The sequence below is a fragment of the Passer domesticus genome, chromosome 7, assembly GCF_036417665.1.
Source record: "Passer domesticus isolate bPasDom1 chromosome 7, bPasDom1.hap1, whole genome shotgun sequence".
Taxonomy (NCBI): Eukaryota; Metazoa; Chordata; class Aves; order Passeriformes; family Passeridae; genus Passer; species Passer domesticus.
Window position 1 is genome coordinate 13302974 of NC_087480.1, and position 27612 is coordinate 13330585.

Consider the following 27612-nt stretch of genomic DNA (forward strand, 5'->3'; position numbering starts at 1 on the left):
GAGGGAACCATGCTGGAGCAGGGGAAGTTCTCCTGATGGCAGACCAGCAGCAGAAACATCAAATTATGAACTGACCATAACCCCCATTCCCCGTTCCGTGGCATCTTTGGGGGCAGGAGGTAGAGAATTGGGAATAAAGCCCATGAAGGAAAGAGAGGTGGGGGGGGGAAGGTGTTTTTAGGGTTTTTTTTTACTTTTCATTTTCCTGGTCTGATTTTGATTGGTAATACATTCAACTAATTTCCCTAAGCTGATTCTGCACAATCAGCAACAATATCAAAGATGGAACTTGCGAGCTTAGAGAGTCTACATTTCTATTCATTCTAAACTAGAAAATTTTTGGTACAGTAGATTGACATTTCTAGAATACTCGTCTGAGTGTATAACACAGAACATGGGCATGTTTTTCCAGCACCTATTGTAAATCCATTGGGTGACCATCAGGCCTTTGTATTGCTGTGTGCAGGAACAGGAGGCTTCAGTCTGAAGCTGATACAGAGATTTATGAAGGTTGATGACTGTTGAATATACCGAACTTTTAGCTGAAATTAATCTGAAAACATCACATGACTCTTTCTAATCCATAGCAGAATTCCCAGTGATGTTGAGGAGCAATAAGTCTGTATTTCAAAGGCCATATATGCCAGTACATTTATATGGCCATAATGTTATTTGTATTGACCCTGGAGGGAACTGCTATGGAACTACTATATAAAATGTCATTCTCCTGACAGACTGTGATATTTAACTTCCTATTAGAAGCGTATGTAACTTAAATGATTTTTATTTTCCCACTAAATTGTTATAGAAAACAATGCTGTAATCTTACGCTGTGGCAACAGATGAAGTGTGTGTGAAAGAAAAAAAAAAAACAAAAGCAAAACCAAAAACAAGCAAAAGAAAAAAAAAAATACCCTGCAATAGCAGTCTTTTAGTTATGCTTTTTTTGTTGTAGTTGGTTTGTTTGTTTGTTCTTGGTTGGGTGGTTTTTTGTTTTTTGGTTGACATATCTACATTTTTGTCCCAGTAGCTGATGTTTTATTCTGTACTAGTTCAAAACACAGTCTTTGTCATACATCCTGGACACAGCTGTGCTTTCACTTTTTATTTTCCCAGTCTCTTTCCGCTATCTCTTCGCATGAGCTCGCCTTTCCCGTCCCTCCCTTTGCGGCCCCGCGGGGCGAGGCCGCCGGAGCGCAGTGCCGGGCTGCGGCCACGGGAGGGCGCGCCAGGACAGCCCGTGCGCCGCGCGGGGCCGGGAACGGGAACGGGAACGGGAACGGGACCGGGAACGGGGCCGGGAACGGGGCCGGGAACGGGAACGGGAACGGGGCCGGGAACGGGAACGGGGCCGGGAACGGGGCTGGGAACGGGAACGGGAACGGGAACGGGGCCGGGAACGGGGCCGGGAACGGGGCCGGGAACGGGAACGGGAACGGGAACGGGGCCGGGAACGGGAACGGGGCTGGGAACGGGAACGGGAACGGGGCCGGGAACGGGAACGGGGCCGGGAACGGGAACGGGAACGGGAACGGGAACGGGGCCGGGAACGGGGCCGGGAACGGGAACGGGAACGGGGCCGGGAACGGGAACGGGAACGGGAACGGGGCCGGGAACGGGAGCGGGGCCGGGAACGGGAACGGGAACGGGGCCGGGGCCGGGAACGGGGCCGGTGGCTGTGCCTGTGTTTGTGCCGGTGTCTGTGCCGGTGTCTGTTCCAGTGGCTGTGCCGGGGCCGGTGCCGGCGGCTGTAGAGGTGCCGGTGCCGGTTCGGGCCGCGGGCGCCCCGGTTCGTGGTGCTGTCCCTGCGTCCCCTGCGCCGTGGGGACAGCACACCGCGCTGTCTCCCTAAATACCGCCCTGGGACTCGCAGTGTCTCACAGAACCCAGGAGGAATGCTTGAAATAAATTACACACTAAAAGCTTATAATACCTTTTATTTTTGTTTTTGTAAATTTAGACTCTTACAAAGGATTTTTTTTTTATTATGCTGAATTTTATTATGCTGCTTATTATGTATTTTAATTTTGAGAGCTGTCTTAAAAAACATGACCTAGAGTGTTCTTCCATTTCTTGCAGGCTCTCAGAAGACTGTCAAGCACTTGTGCAGTGCATGTGTCAAATCCTGATGTTCCCTTATGAACCCTTTAACTGGACTAAACCTATTTTACTTTAATGGTCCTGTTCTTTTCAGCTTAGAGATCTTTTTCATTTTCACAGCCTTTCAAAGAAAATCTTATGTACTGAAAGTGGAGAGTGAGGTTTAGCTCTCTTGGGTTGTAATGAAAAGTCAACTAAATTTTCTCATTCAACAGGAAAAACTTTGGTGCTGTACTCTTTACTCTTTGAAAGGCTCCACTTCAATAATGTATCAGTTAACCAAATCAAATGAGATTTTCAGGAAAACCATCACGATATTAAAGGGAAAGTTGCTAAAGTAGAGTTTCATCAGAACTAATTTGTCTCCCCACTTTATACATCTGCTTTTGTTAATATTATTGTCAAAACATCTAGGCCTGTACTAGATGTTAGATTAACAATTTACACCTTTACAAAAGATTTGGCAGAACTCCAGTCTTTTGATGTCAGTTGTGATTATTGATTTGCATTTTGAAGAGGTGTGATTCACTCAATGCATCAGCTTTCCTTTTGTACACGTAACATTTTTCAGAAGAGATTTCAGACAGAGAAGGAAAACAGGACTAGTATATTTATTTTATGAGTGCTCTCTCAATTTCTTGAAATAAGAAAAATTGCTGAGCCTGGCAGCTAGTGAAAGAAAATTTTAACTTTGGAAGGAAAACTTCAGATTTCAGTGAGTGAAGGACTGGGTTCCTCTTGCAGAGGTGTTTTCCTCTGCACCAGCTGCAGGGACTGGTGTTGGCTGCCTGAGAGTGTGGGCAGCTTGGCATGACCTGGTCTGAAAAACAAAAGCTTGGGTTGGTGACATGCAAAACATCACCACGAGGAAGCCCAGGTTATTTTCTCACTCTGCAGTCACCAGCTACACCTCTCCACCCATACTGGAGTCCTGGTTGTTTTGGGGCAGGGCTCTGCTGAGCAGAAGTGCCCCAGAGCTTTCCTGCTGTTCCAATGAGGTCAGGGTTCCTCTGGTCATCTCCTGCTTCAGTCTGCAGCATCTAAGCTGCCCAGCTAAGAACAGAGTTGCACTGCTTGGCCTTCAGAATGCCTCCCAATATAAATTCTTCTGTGATTCTGTAATGGTGCAGTAATTCTGCATTTCAGGCATGTTCAGATATTCATGCTATTTGATGGAACAAGAAGTGATGTCCATGTCCGGTTTTCATTAAATATTAAAATGCCACATCTGTGGTTAGAATAAAGCTTAAGAGGCACTATTTTTCTTCTTTATTGACTCTTTCAGTGCCTTGTTAAAGCTCATCTGCTGAGTACATTGCAGCAGATGTTCTGAGCTGGAAACTATACCAAAGAAAGATTTGAGTGTGGACACAGGTTCTACCACACAGGATTTATAGGGATGTCAGATGTTGCTGAAGAGTAGCTGATGAACATGGAAGGATAAAATAACAGAAGACACAGTTAACCAACTGCTGAGAAAAGCATCTCTGAACAAAGAAAAATGTCTCTGAAATGGCTGTCTAACATTTCCCAGGAAGAGACAAGCATTATCAGTCAGAATCACAAGAGACCAATTGTTCTTACATGACATTATGATGATAGGCATCCTACTCCCTGCAGGAATTTGTCTTAATGAAATAGTGTGGCACTTTCATGTAAAACAACTTCCAAGTGGTACAAACACAAATTGTTGTACCAATAAGAACAAGAAACTTCCTATAGTAAATGTAAAGTTTATCAAAGCCTTTAGTTATGTCACTCATAAAAGGGAAGAAAATGAAGGTAGTCAAAGCTTTTGGCCCACTGGAAACTCATTATGTGCTTTACAACAGCCTGAGGAAGAATAGCAGGACTCTGGCTACTTGAGGAGAGGAAATGAAACAATATTGCTCATCAGGTAGTGTCTCAACTATTTGTTATTGATTGGACAAAGAATAAATAAATCTCAGCCTCTGGGCTAAAGCATTAGGGACTATGACTCTATTTCCAAAATGATAGTAAGAGTTTTACAGACAAGACAGAAAGAACTCTGGATGATGCAATTGAGAAGGGGATGAAAGGCCAAAGAGAAGAGATCACTGAAAGGCATGAAAATCTGATTCTGTAAATGAAAATATAATTCCATTCTGATGGTCAAGCAGCTGTATAAGCCAGCAGTTTGTTGGTGGTGAAGCTGAATGGAGTGAAAAAGTCAAGATAGTCGCTGAAGAGAGCAATGGCAGAGAGTCTGTTTCCCCATTCTCCCTTCCCCATGTCCTGCAGGAGTGCTGGGGAGGACAGCAGGAAAAGCCACCACGTGTGGTCGTGCTGGAGGACAGCAGGCATGGGCAGCCTGTGGCACAGCATCCTTCTGACTTATCTCTGAGCTCTGCCTTAATTAGGCACTCCAGTAAAACCAATATCAACTAAGAATGATTCCTAGTAAAGTCAAGAACAGTTTTGTGTGCTAGCTGAGTGGGAGCAGAGTAGACCCTTCTGTGTGTGAAGCAGGTCTGTCAAACATCAGCACTGCTCGGGTAGCAGTAATTAGCTACTGCTGATGGGTTTTGCTCTGATTTGAACTTTGACAGCTTCCCAACATGAAAAGGAGTTATTAATAAGTCATTCAGAGATTCTGTTTAATGAAAAAAGGTAATTGAGAGGCTGTTTGTGCCCCTGTGGTTGACAAAATTGTGCATCAGAACTGATGAAGAATTATCTGAGGATAAAAGTGAGGGTCTATATTTAGATAAAAATGCAGAGGGCATTAGGAAGACAGAAAAGGAACCACAAGTGAGATCTCTCTTTTAAGACTGTTTTCAGCCTAAATTAAGTAAACAGTGATCAGACTAACATCATTGGTCATTCTACCAGTGAGAGACATTTCCAGCTCTCTCAGAGCCTGAAGCACATGCTGTGCGAACCATTCAACCCTCTCAACAAATACACATCTTCTTTGGTGTCTGCAGACAGGAAGACAAATCCCAGTGATTTTGATCAAAATTAGAAAGACACAGAGGAAAAAAAAGGTAGAAAAATACTCAAACTTTACCACATAAAATAACAGAACTTAGGGTTTGGGGGAGCATTTTTTTATTTTGCAGGATATGAATCTATGTACATGGAAGAAAATCAGGATGTTCTTCAGTAGCTATTTGTAGGGAAATACCTATGTCAATAAAAATCTGAGCTCCCTGAAAACTTTACTCTGCTTGGTCTGTGTCAAATTAATCACCATTAAGAACTTAACCAAACTGATTAAATTTACAACAGTGTGTCTGTCAAAACATGAAGCTTTGGTTCCTAAGCTGTATTCTTGGTAAATGGGTGCTTATCAGATGACAGTCTTAATAAAAGAATAATAGGTACTCATTTTTAACTGTCCAGCTACTACACAGAAGACTAAATGTACAATTTTCCCAGGAAACCATTTGCATTACAGTTGTTTGCTATCACCTAGAATTGCTTGCTTGACCAGCTATTCTTGTGCATAGAGAAAAAAAAAAAAAAAAAAGGTTTTTCAGCTAGAAAACAAGATAAATTTTGTTTTTGGTCAGTACCATAAAACAGAACAGCTTACATTAGTTCCCATTTTCCCTTATCACACCACAGTTTCAGATACTCCATAGTGTAAAAACATTGGGTTTCCTATCTCAGTGTGAAAGCCTGTCATTAACAAGTGACTATTTAATTTATTGCTTCCTTTTTTCCCTAAAATACACCACGAGCCTTCTAATCTTTCAGTCATATAAAACAAAATAATTATAATTTCTTTAGAAACATTGCTGAAGGTATTTTGTCCTGTTTGATAGGCTAGGGTGATTGACACTTGGAGGTTTGTGAATTATTTTAAAAGTTGGATTTATTTATGGATTTTTGGTCACTTTCCACTGTGGGCTTTGATAATACACAGGAAGGTTTTATCCTTGCTAGGACTAAAAATGTAAAACAGAATTTTTCTTTTTATTAGAGTTTGTCTCCTAAGCCAGAGGCTACAGTAATAACAATAAGTGAGATAATTTTGTAAGCATTATCTGTAGGAAATGTAATAAAATAGCTACAAGAGGAAATGTGCTTGGAATTATCTTGTTGAAAATATTATTCAATATGTTAGAGATTAGAAACAATAACATCATGTTTCCTGTGGTAAAAATGTGCTAATAAGAATGGTTGTATTAATAGCATTGTTGCAGGCAGCCTGTATTGTTGGAGTTTGACATACACTAAAAAAAAATTGGTTTTTTTAGACTACTTATATTTAGATTTTAACATTGGAAGAAATAATCAAGATCGCTTCCCTTTTATCCTAAGTTTTCATTGCAGTTGGTTTTGAGAGGCATAAAGTTTGAGATTTCACTTTGCAGACTGTGTCTGTAGCTGAAATTCTTTTGTTTTAAAGGTTGGTTGATCTGTTTGATCCACCCGAAGGCTTCAGGCTGCTGTCACTCCTATGGATACACAGGAGACTGGGTGGTGTGGGTGGTGGTCCTCTGCTAACACCAAAATAATTCATTGCATCAGATACCAACTTGGTTTTCTGAGTGCATGGTTGAGGTTGTGGCTTATAAAAGAGAAAGATGAGCTCAGGATATAACAACAAGTCCTGCTTGGTAGAAAGAATGTAAAAGCCAAAGAAAGAAAATAATTGGAACAATCAAAGAAATAGAAATGATCAGTACTGAACTGCATCTAGAATACTGTAAGAATATGAAGTATTCAGCAAATAATTCAGGTTTAACACACTGACTTCCCAGATCTCTTTGTCAGGTTCTTGATTTCTGCTGCTTTCTTTGGTCTATCATTCCATATTTACTTCCCTATTAGATTTTCTATTTTCTATTTCAGACTTCTTTCACACTTATCTGCAAAATGCATTGCATTTCTTTTTTGTTTTGTGGTTTCTAGCAACCATCTTCTCAGACATTTCCTGCAGTTTCCTCTTCCTACATGTTCTGCCTTATTGCATCAGAGAGAGCCTGGAGTGGGAGCTCACTTGGCTGGCATAGTAAAGTTAGAGTGCGTTTGCCCTTGTTCCAAACTACTGACAATAGGAGTAGGCAAAATGGTTTTAGAGAAAGGGTATAGGGTATATGCAATGTAAGCTACATGATTTCTGCATCTATTAAATTTATGCCATAACTTGGAAAGGAGTTCTGAGTAAGTCTGTTAAGTTACATTAAATAGAAAGTGGGGGGAAAAAAGGAGCTGCTGAAGGAAGCAGATAATAGAAAACCTTTTTATCACTTTTCACAGTTGTAGAACTTACAAGGCATTCAGAGAGTTTGAGACTGAGTATGGTACTTGTGGAAATGGTTGGGTAGAAGAAGGATATTTCATCAGAAAAGACATATGGAAAGGAATGAAAACTGCAAACCATCTTAATGCTTTCCACATAGTGTTCACTAAGGCAGTATTCTGTGTTTTCTGAACAGAAGGACATAAGTAGGCAGAGGCACTGGCAGGTTTGTGTCCCTGTTTTAAAGTGAAGTTTGTAATGAATAATGAGAACAAGTTTGGCGTGTGTAGAGTCAAAATTTTAAGGTGCTCTCAACACCTTAGGCTCCAATTTCAGGTAGTTGTTGGCAGTGGCACAATGATTACAGTACAGGCACATTAATTTGAGCAGTCCAACACTTATTTGACCATAATAGAGAATTTCTATGGGTAAAGTACATACTGGAAAGGGAGGGCTAGAACTCACCTGCTGTTACTGTTTTGCCGTGTAGCTCTAACACATCTCCCCCGTATTTGAAATGCAGGACTTCTTGTTTGTGTGGATTCAAACCAGAGCCATATAAAAACTCAGAACTCCTCAGTTCATGTATGGTAGGTATGAAAACAGATGCAGTGTAAGATTCTGATCCACTAGATCAAAACCCCTAGAGTTTGCTTAAACTATAATTGAAGCTGCTTCTGGTTTAAACACACAGGCTGACATCAAATACTGCAGGTGCAGGTAGTGGTACAACACTGCAGGTAGCAAGACTGACAGCAAAACTGGTCTTGTTGCTAAATGGTGCTGTAGATTTAAAGCCAACAAGTGGCATAGCAAATTAAGAAGTCTGTTAGATATTCTGTTTGTGAAGACCCACATTTAAAAATAACTAGTCTGAGCATCAGCTTGTTTCTTAGGCTGAGTGACATGTTTTGAAATTTCCTCTGTACACAGAAAATGGAAAAAGCTGACTAAAGAGTTCCTATTGACCTGTAATGCAGAGATGTTTCAGGCGCTAAATGGCTTGCTTATCTGCAAATCCAAAATATCTTCTGCTGCATGAATTGTTGAGCTTGTCCTAGAAGGCAGGAAGTAGCAATGTGTTCAGAACTGTAAAGTTAAAAAGGTCCCAGAGACTGCCACACCATGCATAACAAATGTGCAGTTCCTTTTTCCAAGGCAGGAGGAGCATTGTGGACTTCAGGGTGATGAAAGCTAAAGAAGTTTATCCAGCCTTTAGGTGCCTGGTTTTATGCATACAAATTGCATATCATCCCGAATTTCCTGCTGGGTTTTAGTTTCCTCCAAGGAAAGAGAGCTAAGGCTATTAATTTTAAATAGTGTGCATTGCTCCTTCTGAATATTCACTGAAGGGCTAGGTGATTATTGAAAAGAACCTCTTTCTAATTCCTTTCCTAATATAAGCAGGCTTTAGTATTCAGACACCTCCAGAATTCAAAAAGACTCTTTTTAGTAGCATTAATCCTTATATTTGTTACAACACTTATTTACATGAATTGCAGTCTTCTCCTAACACGACTGCACGCAGAGATGTGTGAAAAGTGCACCAGAAATCACTGCACTTTTTCACCTTTTATTGCACACTTCTCTCTACCTGGCTTGCAAAGCCACTATTATTCACAGCCAATGGATTTTTGTATAAGCATGTGCCAGGAGCAAGCAGCAGTTCCCTGCTAGGCTCTTTATACTTCCACTCCCAATTTTGACATCTCTCAGTTCAAAATTGTGCCTTGTGGGGGTGCTGTGCCACCTAAAATAAATTGCATTGCATTACACTCTGAAAGGCCTCTATAGATCAGAATAATATAGTGACACATATCTGAAGACATTTCCTTTCCTTCCTCCCAACCACCCTTCAGCATATTCTGTTCTTTTATTTCCCACAGGATTCTAAGAGCAACTCTACAACTGAGTTTCTCTTCTGCCAAAGAAATCTTCAAATAAAAAATAGATTTTTTTTTTTTCAGAATAAAATAGCACCTTTCTACAAGTAGGTGAAAAACTTCCCCAGGTAAAAAAAGGAGAAATGTACACTTCAATAAATGGACTTTTCTAAATCATACCAATGTAAACAGTTTTAACAGATTTCAGAGAATTTACTAAAGATTTACATATGATCAGTATCTAGCTCCACAAGATAGAAATCCAAAGCTAGCTTTGATAGTACCTATTTAGGACATTTTTTGAAGTATTTTCCCATCTTTTTTCCAAGTAATCTACAGTCTTCTTCTGTTCAAGTGATAATTGATAAGAAGTAAGTCACACTGACAATTCCTAGGACACTTTTACTTCTTAAAGGCACCAAGAAGAATCTGTGTAACTTAACTGATTTTCCTCCATTATAAGGAAAAGATGCAAGTCTGCTTTAAACTTAAAAACTCAAGCAGATACTTCAATGACAATATTTATCAGTTTTTGATATACGTATCAGTCAGGAGTGTGCTCATGCTTGGAGCTGGAGTGCTCTACTGATTTGGGAACTGTTTTTGTCTTCAAGAAATCTGCAATAAAGTCTTTGTGTATTCTTTCATTTGAATCCTTCTATTTTTCTCAAAATCTTACCATTTGAGGCTGAACTTTCAGTGCCAGGGTGAATTAATTTGAAGTCTCAGAAAAGTAATTTAGATGCTTTGGAATAGCAAAACAGAGAGCAGGTTTTGTATTTAGAGGAAAATGAGGTTGTATAAGGCTTGGTACAACTGTTACTCATTTTTTTGTTGTTTGCTGCTAGCCTCAGACTGACAGAAAAAAAAATTCTAAGGTTGATATGTAGTTAATAATTGCTTTTTGAACTTAGGAAGAGAAATCTATGTTTCATTCAAAGCGCTTCTGAAGATTTTAAACAGACAATAATATCTTGCTGCTTTTGTCATGTCACAATGCCTTCTTTTACATTCTCTCTCAGAGCCTGAGAGAGAAAAGCTGCTGGTTTCAGGTTGCTACTGTGAAATGCAAAGACCTTACTCAAAGCAATAAAGCAATGTCCTGAAGAAATTCCTCAACTTCACTGAGAAAAACATGCAAATAGAAAGAATATGTTTTGCAATAAGAACTGCAATTTAGAAAAAATAGGAGCGAAGCAATTTAAGTTTTTCAAATATATAATTTTTAAAATCTAGCATTAACATAAACTGAAAAATGTTTGTCTGTTCTCCAGGCGGAATTATTTACTGAATTTGATTGGAATTCCTAAGTAATTGTGATTCCTCAAACCGCAGTGGCATAGGACCACAAGGTATTTCAGGCAGGAAGGGATCTCAGGAACTCATTTAATCCAACCTCTTGCTGAAAGTGGGGTCAATTGTTAGGTCAGACCACGCTGCTCAGAGCAAATCAAAACCAGGCAAACCTGAGATCACATTCCTCAATATCAATAGATTTCCTGTGTAAACTAAATGAATCTGAATCCGCCTGATACCACTGAGCTTTGGATCTAAATTCCTAGCATATCTCAGCTAAAGAGTGTCTGTAGTTGGGGAGTTGTGTCAAGGAGCAATTCTGAGGCAACACCCCGAATTTAACCCAACCTGTTTATTCAATGCCAGCTGTGCCAACCTTTCAGGTGCCCTTTGTGGGCTCTTCAGTGCACACCAGCCTGGGCCACAGACTGGGTTAGCTCTGTGCTCCCACTGCTCCTGGTGCTGGATGTGCACCTATCAGCACATGCTGAAAAGTTGTTACTTTCATAACCACCCAAATTTACTGGGAAATTTTACAAATGTGGGTAATTTACTGAGAAATTTTACACCTGTAAGTACGTGTTCCCTTCATTTTTAATGGCAGCAGACATTCAGACTGAAAATAAGGAGTCAGATATCTGTCTCAGCACAGTGTGAGTCCAGTGGCTGTGTGGCCATGAGGAAGAGTACAGTGAAAACCAGCACCCACTGCAGGGTGGAAATCAAGCAGGCATGAAGGAGCAGGTTGTAGATTCTGTAGTGATTTACCTGGGAGCTGATAAGTGGCAACAAAGCAGATAAAACCCCACTCAGAGCTTTCCCATGACTGCTGCTGTGTGCAGGGCAGGTCTGGGAGCAGGAGCCCTGGTAACCAGCACAATACAAATTAGCTTTGCTCTTCTCCCAGAAGCTCAGGGGTAAATTGAGCAGTCAAACAAAGTTTCAACATGTAGGCTGAAAAGCAGATTTTGTTTAGGGAGGTATTACCTGTACTCTCTAAAACTCATTTCTCCCTCTCAGACTTTAAACTTACTGGATTTTGAGTGCTTGTTGTAAATCTTTGTAATATACTTTAATGGGAGAAGATTATTTCCTGGCTTTCTTAGATTCTCCAAGAATTAAATGTCCTGCAAGACCTGCCTTCCTTTTTTTTTTTCTTTTTTTTTTTTTCTTCCCCCTCTGGACAATGTGTGTTACCTTTACTATGTCACAGCAAATTTGTTAAAAAGACAATATTAAGAGAAACACTACTGGAATGGTAAAAAGCTAGGAAAAAGGAACACAATTATTCCTGTAAGACAAACTTCAGGTTTTTAGGAATCAAATTTTGTACCTTGAAATTCAGTTTCTCTGTCTGCTACAGCACTTTGCTCCGCCAAAACTTGACATTACTTGGAAGCACAGCTACCTGTGTCTGCTTAGCTGCAGGTGGCAACACCTCCACAAGTGCTGGCCCCACAGGCATTTTACTTTGAGAAGAGCTAATGAGCATCACCTATGATCCTTCCTTTTCTTTTTTGTTATGTGAAAGAGCTACTGATGGGCACATTCCAGAAAATCACTGAATGGAATTGCCCCTCATTAATGGAGCAGGTTCCATTAATGTAGAATATGAATGAATGTAGATTCAGGCTCCTTGGAAGGATGAAATGCATTGTTTGCTATTGCCTCCCTCAATCCCTAACAGAGCTAGTTCAGTTTGTATAAACTAAAACAATGCAGGATTCAGTGGTGCAACAGCAGCTCAGTTCAGGGATCAGCCCTCATGTACTTCAAATTTAGTTCTATAGGAAGTTTAAATGGTGCAGAACAGAACAGAGAAGCAGTTAAAAAGGTAAGGATACAAGATTATTAGAACAGGAATGAAGGATAGAGGAATCCAAATCTGATTTTTCATTTAGGGTCTCAGTGATCCTCCCACCGAAGTGAAAACCATTGTTGCATAGGATTTCAATAGGTGGTTGTGGAAGTAGGAAAAAAAGATACCCGGAAAGCAGAGTGAATGTAAATGAATGTTATTAGGCTTACATCTCTCAAAAAAAGCAGAAGAGTGAACATGAGTATAAACAGTCACACACCAAACCCCAGAAGCACTGATGAATTCCCATGGAAGGGGATGTGGATTTTAACCTGAGAAAAATCTACAACCTTTTTGAGAAACACTGCTGTAAATTAAAGATGCTTTTCCCCCCTAAAAATGAAAAACCTCTCTTTGCTCCATTGCAAGTTCATCAGTTCTGCAAGAGAGTTGATAAAGTCTGAGGAAAATGTATCAGTGCTTCTTTGTGTCCCAAACAGCAATGTTCACAAGCCTCTCAAATCCTGTTATTCATAAAGCAATGCCTTATGCTTCTTCCAAACATTGGTATAACCAGAAAAGACTGCATTTAGTGTTTTTAAAACAGCCCATAGAAAATACATATCACTGAAAGCCCTCAGATGCTTATCTTTGTCTGCAAAAGCTCAACATGGGAATTTCATTATTTACTTCTTTACTTCTTTCACTTCTTATCTTCTTTTTCTTAATCCACTCTTTCATATAAAAATGCTTTTTTTTTTTTTTTTTTTTTTTTTTTTTGGTGGAGTACCTGCGGAGAATGAGAAATATTTTGCACTTTAGTATCTAGTGATCCAACCATTGTTTCTCTTCAGAGGCAGGTTTTGTTAAACAGAAAACCCACAGCTTCTCCCAGCTGCCCTATGTGCTACTGAGCCTCTCCTTTGCCTGTGGAAGTTTGGTTGGGGATGAGTTGTTCAGTGTTTTATTCCTTTCTGCATGCTTGTTAGAACAGAGTGTTAATTGTACTAAGATAAATACTGCATTCAGCACCTCTCCTGCCATCCCTTCAGCAGTGAGAGATGCAGACCCGGGCCCCCTGAGCCCTTAGGTGTCATGGGGGAGGCAGAGGAAGGATGTTTCTGGATATTTCTGCCTCCCTGTGTGACCAGCCTGTTTCTGGAGCACCCAGAAGAGACTTCACAGTGAGTTTTGTTGGTGCGGTTCCCCAGGTTTCTAAAGAATTGTGTCACTCCTACAAAAAGGGACAAGGTTGGCTGAGAGGCAGTGCTCCATGGCCCTGGAGAGAGATCAGTTAGCACAGGGCAAGCTCAGAACCACAGAGGGGCAGTGCTGGGGATGGCCTGTGCTGGATGTCACTACTGCTACTTATTACCTGACCAGCTGAAGCCACATAATTGCCTGAATGAGTTCTTAAACTGTCAGTTTTGCTTTTAAGCAGTTTAAAACCAACAACTTGGTGTAGCCTTTTATGGCAGTAAAGCTTTGAAAGTTTCCAAACACAGGTAATCAACTGTTAAATCAGAAATGGCAGACATGCTTTATTTCACACAATAACCATTCCTCAGGGCTTCCTAAAAGATGGACTAATATATTTGTTAACTTTCCCCATGACCACAGGCTCATATTCCTGGGATGTGTAGATATATCAAAGTTGGAATACTCTCAGATCAACAGATTGGACTTGTTTAGCTCTGTTGAAGGTCACCACTTCAAAGAACAAAGCAGAAAAGCAGGAAACATCCTGTAAGTAGCAGCTATTCATATGGAAGGTACCTCAGACTGAGAAGTTATTTTTGGCCAAAGAAACAGAGTTCAATACAGCACTTACATTATAAGTGCCCTATGTTATACCAAGCATTCATGATTTCTGAGTAGTTTCATAGGTAAAAAGATCAGGCTTCATTTCTTTCTCTCCTGCCAATGCATTGTTGAGCTTTAGTACTGCAAACACATCCTAGACTTTACAACCCCAAGCAGTCTCAAAAGAATGGTTTTTGAGACTTTTCTCTTTTGTTCAGCATATATCAGCTGCACTTGGTCAGGTTCTGCAGCTGAGGGTCAGGCCAGACAATGCTTGCCTTCCCACAAATGCTGTGTATCCGTGTCAGCCAGGCTTCTCTCTGGGTCTAAATCACATTTCCCTGTCCTGCCCTTGTGCACTGACTCAGTTTATGTGCACATTACAGTCCTCAATGTTTTCATCAGTGAGGGGCACTGAGCTCATGGTTCTCCACCTCTCATTCCAGCAGCAAGTTGTTTCCCCATAAATAAGTAAGATACCCAGATCAACTTGAAGGAGTTTTGGATGAAAATATTGTCAGATTAATAAAGTTTTGGGATTTATATTTTGTTTTTAAAAGGTTGATTCATACATGAATGTTTAAGGAAGTATTAAAACTCTCCAAATAAATGTCTATCAAGTCAAACAGTTAATTTAATTTAACCAGAACCTGCTTCATGCCCCAGGTCAGTTATTTGCATAGATCTGATTTCTTTATTTATGTAGATTTGTGTTCTTACAGCTCCTTCAGATTCTGTGTTATCTCAATTATATACATTATATAAATAAAAATCCCTGGAGTTTATCTGTGTCTTGTCTGGCTTTATTTAACCAGCAATTTAGAGATGGCTCAGTATTAAGATATAATCAAGCTAACAACTCCTGCTCATGCAAATAGTTCCTAATCTCTGGAGAAGAACTTGCTGACATGAAATCTGCATTTCTGTGTTTATATATTTAGTCTTCATAGGGGAAAATCTTTTGCAGTGAAGCAGATGGTAGGAGATACTGTGAAATTTACCACTGAACAAAGTGCATGAACATTTTATCATCAGAACTTTGGAGAGAAAATAGCTTTTAATAGGGTGGAAAGTTTTATGAAAAAAACCCTATGTCTGGTGTATAGGCTGACAAACAAGACAGAACAATTTTTCCCTTGTCTTTGGTAATAAATTTTTGTGGGTTTTTTGACTGCTGAAGGCACAAGAAAATTTGTTTTCTAGTAACTTGATAAAAACCTCCAAACATACTGCGAAGAGTTCAAATAACTGGTGAAAAAAAAAAAAGAGGCAAAACTAATTTGTTTTCAGAGCAAAAAATCCATCCAGGCTTTTCTAAATCAGTGCAATCCTCTATATTAGGCTGTCCTTCCTTGGGAGAGCAGCTCCCAGGGCTGGGCAGGGCTGCACTCAGGACAGCTCTGAGGGTGCAGCGTGCTCTCATCTGTTCCTGGGCTTTGCTCTAGAGGTGGTTGGGAAATGCCCCACATGGACCCTGTTACAGGCAGAATCAAAGCCCCGCTGTAGAGCTGGCTGTGACTAATCAGAGCAAACTGCAGCATGGACATAATAGGCTCCCCTTGGCTTGTCCTACCTCATAACTGTCTGCCATCTCTCATCCCCATCAAAGCTGCTGTGACTGAGCTTCTTACCCTGGCACAAATAAAGAATAATCCAGGCGAGAGCTGTCACAGGCCTGGATGGCTGCAGCCAACTCTCTGCAGGACAGCAAAGGGCAGATTTACCAGTCACTGATTCATGTGTTTTCTTTTCTTACAATTAGTTCACCACCCTAAAGAGGGAGATAAGAAGCTGATGACGCCGAATGTCCTTTTTGTCCCCAAACTAGTGCTTCAGCTGCACCCCAACTTGCATTCCAAGCTGATAAAGCTGGGATTTTGTACCTAAACTGGTGCAGAACGTACAATATCCGCCTCTCCTAAATGGAGGTCAAAACTTAACCATGAATTATCATGGAAGAAAAGCTAAACATCAGTATTTTGCTGACATGAAACAGAACCAAAGGTTGTATATATTTGTACATATAAGGGTAGAAACACCTTCTAGGAATGCGTCAGGGGATAGCAGGGGCTGTCTGCTCCATGCAGGATGGGGAGCTGGAGATGAACAGAGCTGGCAGGGCAGCACCTGAGAGAGTACCAGAGTACCTGAGAGAGTGTGGCCAGGGTGGGCAGAGAGTCCAGATCATCAGACAACATGCTGCTGATGAGGCACGTCTGCAGTCCCAGCACAGAGCAGCCTGCAGGGCAGCAGCAGGTCTGAAGCTGAAGGACCCAGACCCAGCTGTGCTGGAGACCAGCCCTATTCCAGCAGAGCTCCAGCTGGGACTGCCTATAGCCCAGATTAGCTGGTCCCAGGTACAGAACCCTGCACTTGCTCTCGTTACATTTCGTACAGGTGGTGATTGCACACCCCTCTGGCCCATCCAGGTCTCTCTGTATGGCCTCTCTACCCTCAAAGGAGTCCACAGCTTCTCCTGGTCTGATATTGCTAATTGAATGTACATTCAATTCCTGCATCCAGACCATTTATAAAAGTCCTCCTGAGGAGCCCCACTGGTGCTGGCTGCCAGCCACTCGCTCTGACCCTGAGCCTGAGCAGTCAGCCCATCATTTTGTACCACTCAGGCTGTCTGTGGCAGCCTCCTGTGTATCCAGACATGCAAAGTGTGCAGCTGGATACTGACACTCTTTGATCTTCAGAGCACTCCTGGATTTTTTACAGGCCTTTTACTTTGTTGCATTTTACCTATGAGTAGAAAGCATGGCCCTTGATCACACAACAAGGGCTCTGTGCTACAACCAGTGCCAATGACAGTCCCTGGGATGTCAGCAGCACTGGCCGGTGCCTGGGGACCTTAAACTTTATTGGAAATTACAAGTTTGGCAGGTTTTTTAGTTCAAAACTGAATCTGAGTAGACAAACTTCTCATGCCCAAGGATTTGGGGCTCAAGCTTTTGAGATAAACAGGCAAAGCTATGAATGGATCCTGAATTTGATATGTTTAATCGGTTCTTTAATAGGAATATTTGATCAGGTTTGTGTCACACCTTTGTGTTGCATTCCATCAGCCTTAAAATAACCAGAGCTGGACCATAAGAAGCCCAGGCAGGCCAGTTCTCACTGTTCTTTGGTGCACAGTTCAGTGCCAGGGAAGTGAAGAGACAGACAGTCCTACCAATGAATGGGGGTGTAGGAAAAGGAGAAATGGCATAAATGAATCTTAGTCAGCATTTCTGGAGTTCCTAGGTTGCTTCACAAATCCTATTTAATTAAGCCTTCTAGCACGGCAATGAGGTACTTATTAGAACTATGTGAATACCTCATTTTGCTTTGGTGACTTAATTGAAAAATTAGCAGTAATTTTCAGAACAGTGACCTGGCCCAAAATGAAAATCCATTCCTTTAGACTAACCAAATATTTTTTTTTATTTACACAAATAAAATCTTGGTGTCCAGTACTGGCAATAAAAGAAAGCAAGCTAGAAGTTTAAAAGAAGAGGCAGAAAAGTTTTCTAACTAGATGTGGTTGCAGCATTTCAGTAGTCATGGGCATGTTACTGCTTAACATGGTAACCTGTGATCCACAGTGAGAGAGTTCAAAAATGTGGATTAAATCAGAAAGATATTGACATTAATTGAGAATGGGTGAAAAGGCATGTTATGTCTTTCTATAAGTTCATTATGAGCCCTTTAAAGGAAACCAACAATAGAAGTTTCTCTAATTCCCTTTTTATGGTGTTTCTAGCAGCACTACTAATTAATTTGCACAGAAGGTCTTGTGCACCTCGATTCCTTGTGGTGGTAGATTCACACAGGTAAAGAAGGAAGAGAATGGGAAGCTCCTGTCTGTTGGAAATGTCAGGGTCAGCCAATGCTGATCAGAGTGCTCAGCAGGATGAAACCAGCTGGGAGTTGTGCTGATTCTGCTGGTGACAATGCCTGCAGGATCCAAGCAGCATCTCCAAGTCTCCTCCTGCCTGGGACTGAATCCTTTCTCCTGTGCAGCAGCCCCTGACCTGCAGAGAAATGTGAATTTTATCACGCTGCACCCCTCCTCACAGATATGGTCCAGAACACAAGCTTGGAAAAACACAACTTAATTTTAGTGATAGTGATAGAAGCTTAACAACTTAGTGTTAGTGATAGAAGCTTCTTCCCCACTGAAAGTCAGAAGACATGCCAAAAAGTTGCAACATAACATAATTCATGGGTAGCAAAAGTTTTTAACATTAATGCAAAGTGTTCTGACATGCCAGAACAATTAGAGCAGCTCAGCTGCTGAAGGTAGATTAGCAGAACAGAATCCTCTTGGATGGTGTTTGTGCTGTTAAACAAAAGCACTGCTTTATGAAGAGATGACATGAGATATTAAGTTTGGCCTTATATTTGTCATTGTACTTTAAAATTATTAGAGGACCAACAAGAAACCTTTATAAAAAGTAGTTGTATCATGCAAGCTTAATAAGTCACAGTGAACCATTAAATTTTCAAAGCTACTTTAAACAGCTTCAAGGAGCCATTCCTAAAATACAAGAGAATAAGAAATGCATGTAAAAAAGCACTATTATGATATTATAGTAAATGATGAGGACTTGGGGGTATTTTTTAGTTGCATTTTAGTATTCTTGGCTGTGTTATTACTAGTGTAAACCTTGCATAAAAAGATAGTATTTTTAAACACAGCATGAAGGAGGTGCTGGGGGAGTGAAGAAACAGAAAGTTGATACTGGTCTGAACATCCCATTTAACTTTCAGTAGCTCTTTTAGAAATAAGAAGAATTTATTACTGGTCAAAATACTCTGTGTGTGGGTATAGGTGTGTGAGTAGTCATAAATTCCCAGTGTATGATGCAGAATTTCTTAATTTGAAATTGCTAAAGCAGAATGCTTCAATGGATGTGTGAGAACTCCACTTTAAACCAGAAAGAAGACAATATTTTACACTGTCATTTTATCCATGTTCCCTAGCTTCAAGTTTGAAATCAGCCTTCCTGTTCCCCTCAATCTACATACACAGCTTTATTCACCCTGCTCACCTCAGCCCAGAAATGAATATCAAACAGCACACATGAGACTGCTGGGTTCACTGGCCAGGTATAAACTGCTGCCAGTGGGTTTAAGAGATGGGAAAAGAGGCTGAAAAGGGAAAGAGCAGAGTGACACAGGCTATTAGCATTTTCTTTTACAAGACCCATGTCCTCACATTCCAATTAAGCAGAGCAGGAGCTTGCTGCTCTGAGATTTGCCCTCAGCAGGTAATTTTGCCCGTTTGCACCGTGGCACAGGGTGTTTGCTGTGTGTGCTGAGGCTGCCCTGGTGAGCCCTGCAGACGTGCCCGTGGCAGAGGTGCCAGGGCTGGCTGTGAGATGTGAGTGCTGCCAGAGCTTTCCGCATTCAGGGCACGTGCCTGTGTTATGCCTCCCTCCTGCCAGGGCACTTTGGTTTCCGTAAGTAAAGCAGTACATTCAGCTATCAAAGGGAAAGGGTGAAGGCAAAGAAAAGGCCAGGAAGTTCCCATGTTTAATGAACCTTTCATTCAGTACATACAGCTTCTCACGTAAACCCAGTATGTGGAGAGATCCCATGGAATTCAGACCAGGCAGCCTGTGGGCTAAATCCTTGAACAGGGAAGTAAGCAAAGAATGTAAAAGGCTTATTTAGTTATCAAATTCAGTCCTTGTTATTTTAGCCAATCCTATTCTGTAATACAATTCATAAAATGATGTACAATTCACAACAATTTTGTTGTGAAAAAGAGAATGGGGGCAAATTAACCTGTTCTAATTTTCTTTGTGACCTTAGTACTTGGCATGAAGGATGAAAAAGAGGATGATGAGCACCATTCTTCTTTCCTCCTCCATAAAGTTGCATGAAGTTGGATGTAATTGCTCATCAGCGCAGACTTCTAAAGTATGAAGGATAATGATGGTCAATATGAAATGGTGTATTACTTAACTTGGTTCTTCATTTCTCCCATATTTTGTGTAGAAGAATGTAAGAGACATCTATCTTCTGAACCTCACTGGGCTTTGAACTGTGTAAGAATCTTTGATTCCATAGTGCTGAAATGCCAGCGTTCTGTATTTTTCCTTAAATCCAAGTTGGACAAGCAGAAGTTTTGTCCCTTTGCAGTATAAGAGTTAGTGAGAACTCAGTCACTATATTATTTATGCACTCTGTGTGTTCTCTGAGGATACAGCTGTGAGATGGTAGCTAGATTACAGAAATGGTGTGGTATTATTCATTCTGTGTTGGATCATGGAACAGAAGCTCCTGGCATGGGTGAGTGATCTGATTCAAAGTGAGGGGGATGTGGGCCAGTGCTGTGCTTCTTGCTTTCTCATCATGGCACTGAAAATGAGCTGGTTCCCATGCCTGTGCCTGGGTAGAGCCATAGAATATCCCATGTCCAGGACAAGGACACAGCACATTGCCAGAAGAGACACAGGCAAAGGCAGAATTGCAGCTCCATGTGTGTGCCAGTGCAGCCAGGTGAGAACCAAGCAGCCAAGAGCCAGCATCACACCTCCAAAATCTGCAGGGCTGCCAGGAAAAGGAGCCTGTGCTGATCTGCCTCATCTAGCTGGCACAGAAGCCACTGTTTCCATGACTTCATTGTCATGGTGGGCACTGAGGGGGAGGAGAGGATGCTCAAATGTGCCTGTCCAGGCTGCAGCAAGTGCTCTGTGCTGCACAGACACATCTACAGCTACTCTCACCCTTAGCAGAGGCTCACTATGGCACCCACTCCTCCTAACTCTTAAATCCTGAAACTAGGTTTTACACAGGATTTCAGCAGCCCACACAAGGTTTTGCTGGTCCCCTTCTTAAGGAGCATTTTGCTTATACTGAATATATATATAGGAAAGTTATTGACCCTGTTATTACTAATGTAAAACACTTTCTAAACCCAAATTGGGCTTTATAAATATTCAACAGGAGATTTGCTTATGATTGATAGTTTTAGTTTTACATGTGACATATGTAGGTGTTTTTACTTTATGTTTTATAACAGCATAAACAGAACACTGCATGTACTGCATGTTCTGTATGAGTATGTAAGAAGTGCAGCAAGCTCTGAGCAAGAGCCAAATGCCATGCAGAGACGAGACGTGACGTACATTTATCAGAACCAGGAGAGAGAAAGCAAATTTCAGCATGTTGGACAAACTGTACTTGCCTAAAATGTGAGCTTTGCTATCCCACGCTATCACAGCTCCATAATAACCCACTGTAATGAAAGCTAATAATGAGGCACATTATGATTAAATTAGCTCTGCTGAACAAATGAAAATGTGGAATTGCTGTGAATTCCAAAGAGTAAATTCAGGTGTGCATTCTGGCAGTTTGCACCCCACCCCTTGGACTGTGAGTGGGAACTTGATCATCAGAGCTGGGAAGCAGGCTGGCCTCGTGCCAGTCCTCAGAACTGCAGTGGCTGGGCAAGAGCGTGATTAAAACAAGGCCATCACAGAACCTCAGAAAATTAGTTTGCCAGGGTGTTTCATCCCATAGCCTGAAGGCTTAGATTAACAACCTGTGTAGAAGTGACAGACTTTGGATCTTCAAAGGCTGTGGAATCCTCCCCATAGGAGGCTCCAGAGCTCCACTGTTTTTATCGGTCTGATAAAATCAACCTGCTTAGACTGTGGGTGAGATTGAATTTATATCCAGAAATGAACCGATTCAATCTGTAACATTTAAAATGAATAATGAAAGTATCTTCTTGGTTAAAAAGAAAAGCAGTGGGTTTTGTCTCTCAAAAATGCATACTATGCTGATCATTAGCCTCATCCTTCTCTAAGGTGTGCCAGCTTTTTGACAAGAGATCCATCCACAAGAATGCCTAATTACTTGAAGATGATTTGTGGTTGGTGTTTCAAGCATATGTCAATGAAATACAAGGTCTGTTTTATAATACCAAGGCACTAATCCTACTCTCTTTGCTAATTAAATGGAATTTTACAAATCAAAAAGTAAGCAATATTTGGCTGCTGTAAAAAAGTTATTCTTTTTGCCTACATAGAAAATCCCATATTCTCATTACACAGGACCCATATAGTACTTTCCTTTCAGCTGCAGTATTGGACTGACTTCTGTTGTAAAACTGAGTTCTCTGCCTGTGTGAGGAGTGCTTTCCCATGTTGGTGGAAGGTCTCACCTCTGCTTACTGATCATCTTGGATGTTCTGTGTGAAGTAAAACCAAAGTAAATTGATGCAAGGGCTTAACCTGGTGTCCTTTGACAAGCTTTGTCCATGCTGTTGTGCATACCTTTTAAAGGACTCTTGAGGGAGGCAGCAATTCATTGTAGCAGTGTGTGCAGTCACCAGAGGTCAGTAATGGCTCTGTTAAGGCTTGACAGGGAAGAGGGTCCAATCCTTGACTTGAACCTGTGCAAAAATACTGCCAGGGGAAATCAGTGCAAATCAGTGGGTAGTACTTGTGGTGCTGGGATGTGATGAGAGCCACCCATACTCAGAGGGAGGTGGAGGTCTATTGTTTTTGTGGGGTTTCCAGACAAAGGAAATGAATCTGACTCCATATTCTTAGAAGGCTAATTTATTATTTAATGATATTGTATTATATTAAAGATTACTATAATAAACTATACTAATACAGAAGGGATACTTACAGAAGGCTAAAAAGATACTAATGAATCTCTTGACTCTCTCCAGAGTCTGCCATAGCTTGGCCCCAATTGGCCAATGAGTCAAAACAGCTCACAGCAGAAACCAATGAAACAACCACCTGTGGGTAAACAATCTCCAACCACATTCCAAAGCAGCAAAACACAGGAGAAGCAAATGAGATAATATTGCTGTCATTTTCCTCTGAGGCTTCTCAGCTTCCCAGGAGACAAATCCTGGGCAAAAGGATTTTTCCAGAAAATATGACTGCCACAGACACCTCCCTTTTTACAGGATCATGTAGAACACCAGCCTCAGTTTGTTTGCTTCCACGCACTGTTGTGTACATGCCCAGCATTCCTTACCTGGATCCCCTGCTGTGGCTGTGTTCAGGGCTATGAACAAGCTGGGAACAGCTACAGGTCATGAGAAAGTGCAGCACAAATGTTCCTGGTGTCCAGATGTTCCTTCCCCAGGCCGAAGCATTAGGGACTGGGTGAGCTATACATAAGTTATAATAAGATTTCTCAATTTTAGATTTGACAGGTTGCAGTGTTTATTTCTCTCTTATACTTGCTTGTAGCATTTAAACTAAGCAGTGTTTTCAGGTAATTGAGACACTTGGGAAAACTGGTATTAACAAAATCTATTTTTCTGTGTAAAGTGTTTGGCAGAAAATGACAAGCTTTCAAGTGTTTTTTTCCTTTTAAAAATGCTTTTGGCTGTTATTAGTGAGGGTTAAAAAAACCTCCAGTGTGAACAATTGGCTGTTCAACCAGCACAGAACCACTATGGCTGTGCTAGCCTCTGCCCCTGGGGAGAGCTGCAAAACCTTGGTAACAATGTCACAGGAGTTTTGGCAAGTAAAACTGAAGGAGAAGGCAAAAATTGTAAAGAAGGCTTCTGCCCAAAGATAAGCTTGAAACTACTGTGGCTTGTGTAGTAGGAGCTGCTCCTGAATGCTTCCCCAGCCTGCTGACAGGAGGGATGTGGAATCACTGAGTTTGTGCTATGGCTCTGCTGGGACAACCCAGCAAAGGTTCACTTCCATCTCTTTTCCAGATAAGTGCAATCTGACAGTTTTCTATTCTGTTTAGGAAGTGTTTCTGATGGGATGGAACAAAGAAAACCCAAACGATAAATTGTTTTGAAATAAACAGGTCCTGTAAGTGAAGGGAGGGTGGGTGCTTGGGGGACTGACAAGGATCTGGAAGGAAGTCTAGCAGAGCTGACCAGATTCCAGCCTGGCTTCTGCCACATTTCCCTACAGAGCCTGTGTTATTTCCCTGTGAACTGGATCCCCAAACAAAAAGGCATTTGTGCCTTTTAGCACTGCCCTCCCCACGCTGCGTGCCCTGTTCCACTGGGGAGGTCACAGTGCTAATTCAGCTGAATCTCATCTCCAGCCTGGGGGTGGAGGTTGTTCTCCACAGGGTTTCATAGCAGATGGAGTAGATCTCAGGGAATAGCAAGTGTCAGAGAAAGAGAGAGAGAGGTATGGAAAAGTCTGTATTTAGCTTCCATGTCTATTTAGAGCTGCACCAGAGCTCAAAGGCTGAACTTTATGTGTAGACAATGATTTTGTTCTCTGTTTGTTTGAATATGTGTTCTTTTGGTGGGAGGCTGCTGTCTCAGGCATTCCTTGGGTTAAGGGTGTCTGCAGTGGCAGTTCCTACATCCAGGAGAATGTCCTTCCTGCAGGGTGGCATTCTGGGTGAAGGCCTCCATTCTTACTGAAATAAGGCTAAGGAAGAAGGAATTACAGCTCAAAATAAGAAAACACAAACAAACAAACAAAACCCAACACCAAAAATACCCAGAGGGAGCCAGGTTCCCTGCTGTTCCCGATATGTCCCTGGACTGTCTCGGAAGACCAAACATGAAGGTGTCCCAGTGATGAGACAGCAAAGCCCAAACCTTTCTTTTTAAGTTCCTGAATGACTCTCTTGTTCCCTGAGCTACCTTCAATTCTGCCTCTCATCCTGCCAGTGTCAGACTGCACAGAGCAGCTGTGGGACTCACCAGCCACTGCTCTACTTCCATGGCTTAGAAGTCATGTCCAATGGAGACTTACTAAAGGAAGCCACATTAAAAAAAAAAAAAAAAAAAAGAAAGAAAACCCACCACTCATGCCCTTGCTTTTGTTTGAGATCTATAAGATTCAGTAGGATTTGGGAACCCAGCATGACTTCAACCCCTGTCTGTTTAAAGTGATTTTCAAGTCTGACTCTGATCTTTTCCAGAGCAGGTATATTGCTTTCTTAATGTTCCATCCTGTCCTTCCCTTAAGGAGCAGCACTTGTGGATGGGCCATCAGATACTGGCAGAGGAACCTTTTCACCCATCTGACTTAGACATTTCTTTGTGCATTTTAACAACTGGGTGCATTTTTTAGCATTGTGAGATACTTCATTAATATAAGCAAAATAGAAGCATCAGCTGCCATTTACTGAAGGCACTATGAGGCATTGTTTATGAATCTCTCATGGCTCTGACTTAAAATGTAGCAGGAATTAGGTGAAGCAGTCCAGCTTCTTTCAAGGACTCCTTCATGACATTCCTTGATTACATATTCATTTTTTTGCTCAGCATTGTCAAATGTTTCTAAGACACCTGAAAACATGAGTCAGTGTTGACTCAGTTTAGCAAGATGAATGGAATAAAAACTGTCTTGTGGGTCAACCCACCCAGTAGACAGCTCAGCCCCACACAGCTGCTCACTCATTCCCCTCCTTCAGCATGGTGGAGAGAACTGAAAGGGAAAAGTGAGAAAACTTGTGGGTGAAAATAACAGAAAAGGCCTTCATGCTGTTCAGTAATAGCCAAAACATTGGTGTGTTATCAACACTGTTTTGGTCACAATTACAAACCATGGCACTCTACAAGCTGCTATGAAGAAAATTAACTCCATCCCCGTCTGAACTGTTACACTGCTGAAAAGTTTTTGTTACTAATTCAATTCAGAAAGAAAAAATAGTGTCTCAACTTGCAGATTTATTTCTGTGCATGGTTAATTTCTAATGTGTTGCTTATAGGATGCTTTAATAACTATATCACAGCTGTTCAAAGCCAATTGTAACAGGAGAGGGAGATCATCATACATTACCTCAAGATTATTTGGTAGCTTAATATGTTTTAAAAATGATGACAGATGTAAATAGCTGCTGTATTTCACTGCAGGAAGCAGTGACCCAGGAAGCCTGGCATAGGCTGATGCTCCCTTTGTGCTGTTTCCAGTTGGCAAATGGTTCCTGTTCTGTACTTCTTACTGTACTTTCCCTTCATTATTCTAGATTCCCTCTCTTTAAAACCTACAGTTGAATTTCAAGGGACACATGTTCTTAACATATTTCACCGACTGCTCTCCTATTTGGGAAAGTGCTCTGGAACATTGACTGCACTTGTAAGATTTTAGAGGAATTCATTATCATGCTTCAAGCACTTAGACCCATTCCCATGGCACACTGGTTGACATCAGTCTGTTATATCACCAGTTCTAAAGCTTATCTTCAGGAGGAAGGAAGACTTAAGCAATTAGACCATCTGTATATCTGTTTATGTTTCCTCTCCCTCACAGTGATATTTTTAACCCATGAGTAAATTTCAGCTATATTTGTCAGAGTGATATAGGTCCATGTAATTATAATGCCACTGGCTTTGTCAGAGTAGAGGACTAAACAGAGCAGATGGGTCACAGAAGTGACCAAACAAAGATGAAGTCTGCAGGATGATTATTATTAGGCAGCAGAGAATCAACATAAACAGATGCTAATGCCTCCATTGCATGGAGATATTTCAAAACAAACATTGGTGTTGGTGTCTAAGAAGCTGTGATCAAACATAGGATAGTGTATGTTCAGGTGACACCACATCTCATTCTTTAAAATTGTTTTGTAAATAAATAACAGACAGGAGTAAAGGAGAATTGTCTGACTTAATGACCTGTCTGCATGGTCATAATGTCGTTATTTCTGAAGGATATGGAGCCAATAATGTGGCTGTTCACAAATCCCAATTCTGTAACTGACACTGAGCAGGTCAAAACTGGAGAGATGTCAGATGGGTTTTGTTTCTGACACATTGGGTGTTTGCATTTTGTGGGATTAGACATGGATAAGATCTCAATGTTGCGTTTTCAGCTCCCCATAAATCAGAAAATCTTAAAAGAATTTTGTTTTAAAGCACTGACACCAGGTGTTTTGAAAAGGACACACAGTTCCTGTGTCTTGAACTTTCTGGCAGTTTTCCAGCTAGTTTTGCTAGTGGCCATGAAAATGTTTGGAATTTGGGAATCCTCCATAGCAGAGATCCCAGCAGCCCCATGAGGGCTGGCCCACATGGCTGGCTGGTCACTCCTGGAGCCACATTTCACCTCTGAAATGGAGCTCACAGCAGGAGCATGGCCAGAACAGCTGTGGGGCCTGGGGAACACCTGCCCCTGGAGAGGTGCAGCCTCTGGCGTGGGGTAATCTACAGATCACAAACTCAGGAGCTGCTGCAGGCACTGAATGTGTTGGCAGAGCTATAAACTCTCTTCAGAATCAATTCTTGGGTTTATTGCGGTCACTGTCCACAATTTTCTAATACCTGAGCTAAAGCCCTGAATGCTGGCAGCTGGACCAGGTCTTGCAAAGTCAAGTATCAGAAACAAAAGCTTGATTAACACTGGAGCATGACTAATTCAGCAGAAAACCTCACCCAATTTTGTTACCCACTGGCTTTCTGCCTACATGCATACTGCCAATGTTGCCACTAATAAAATTCCTGTTAGCGTTGTAAATCTGTTTTGCAATCTACTGCATATGCTATGGGAATATCTAGTAATGCAGAGCATCAAGGAAAAATGTTAATTATTGAGTACAAACTATTTGAGGTGCTATGCTGC

The 27612-nt window shown here is 41.3% G+C and overlaps 1 long non-coding RNA gene across 1 annotated transcript; it reads right to left on the minus strand.

Moving 5' to 3' along the window:
• Positions 1 to 22152: 22152 nt before the first annotated feature.
• Positions 22153 to 22807, minus strand: LOC135304842 (uncharacterized). The gene is made up of 3 exons (XR_010366063.1): positions 22733 to 22807; positions 22372 to 22503; positions 22153 to 22286 (listed from the first exon to the last, which is right to left on the minus strand). It is a non-coding gene; the product is annotated as an uncharacterized LOC135304842 (long non-coding RNA).
• Between the last annotated feature and the right edge of the window lie 4805 nt (positions 22808 to 27612).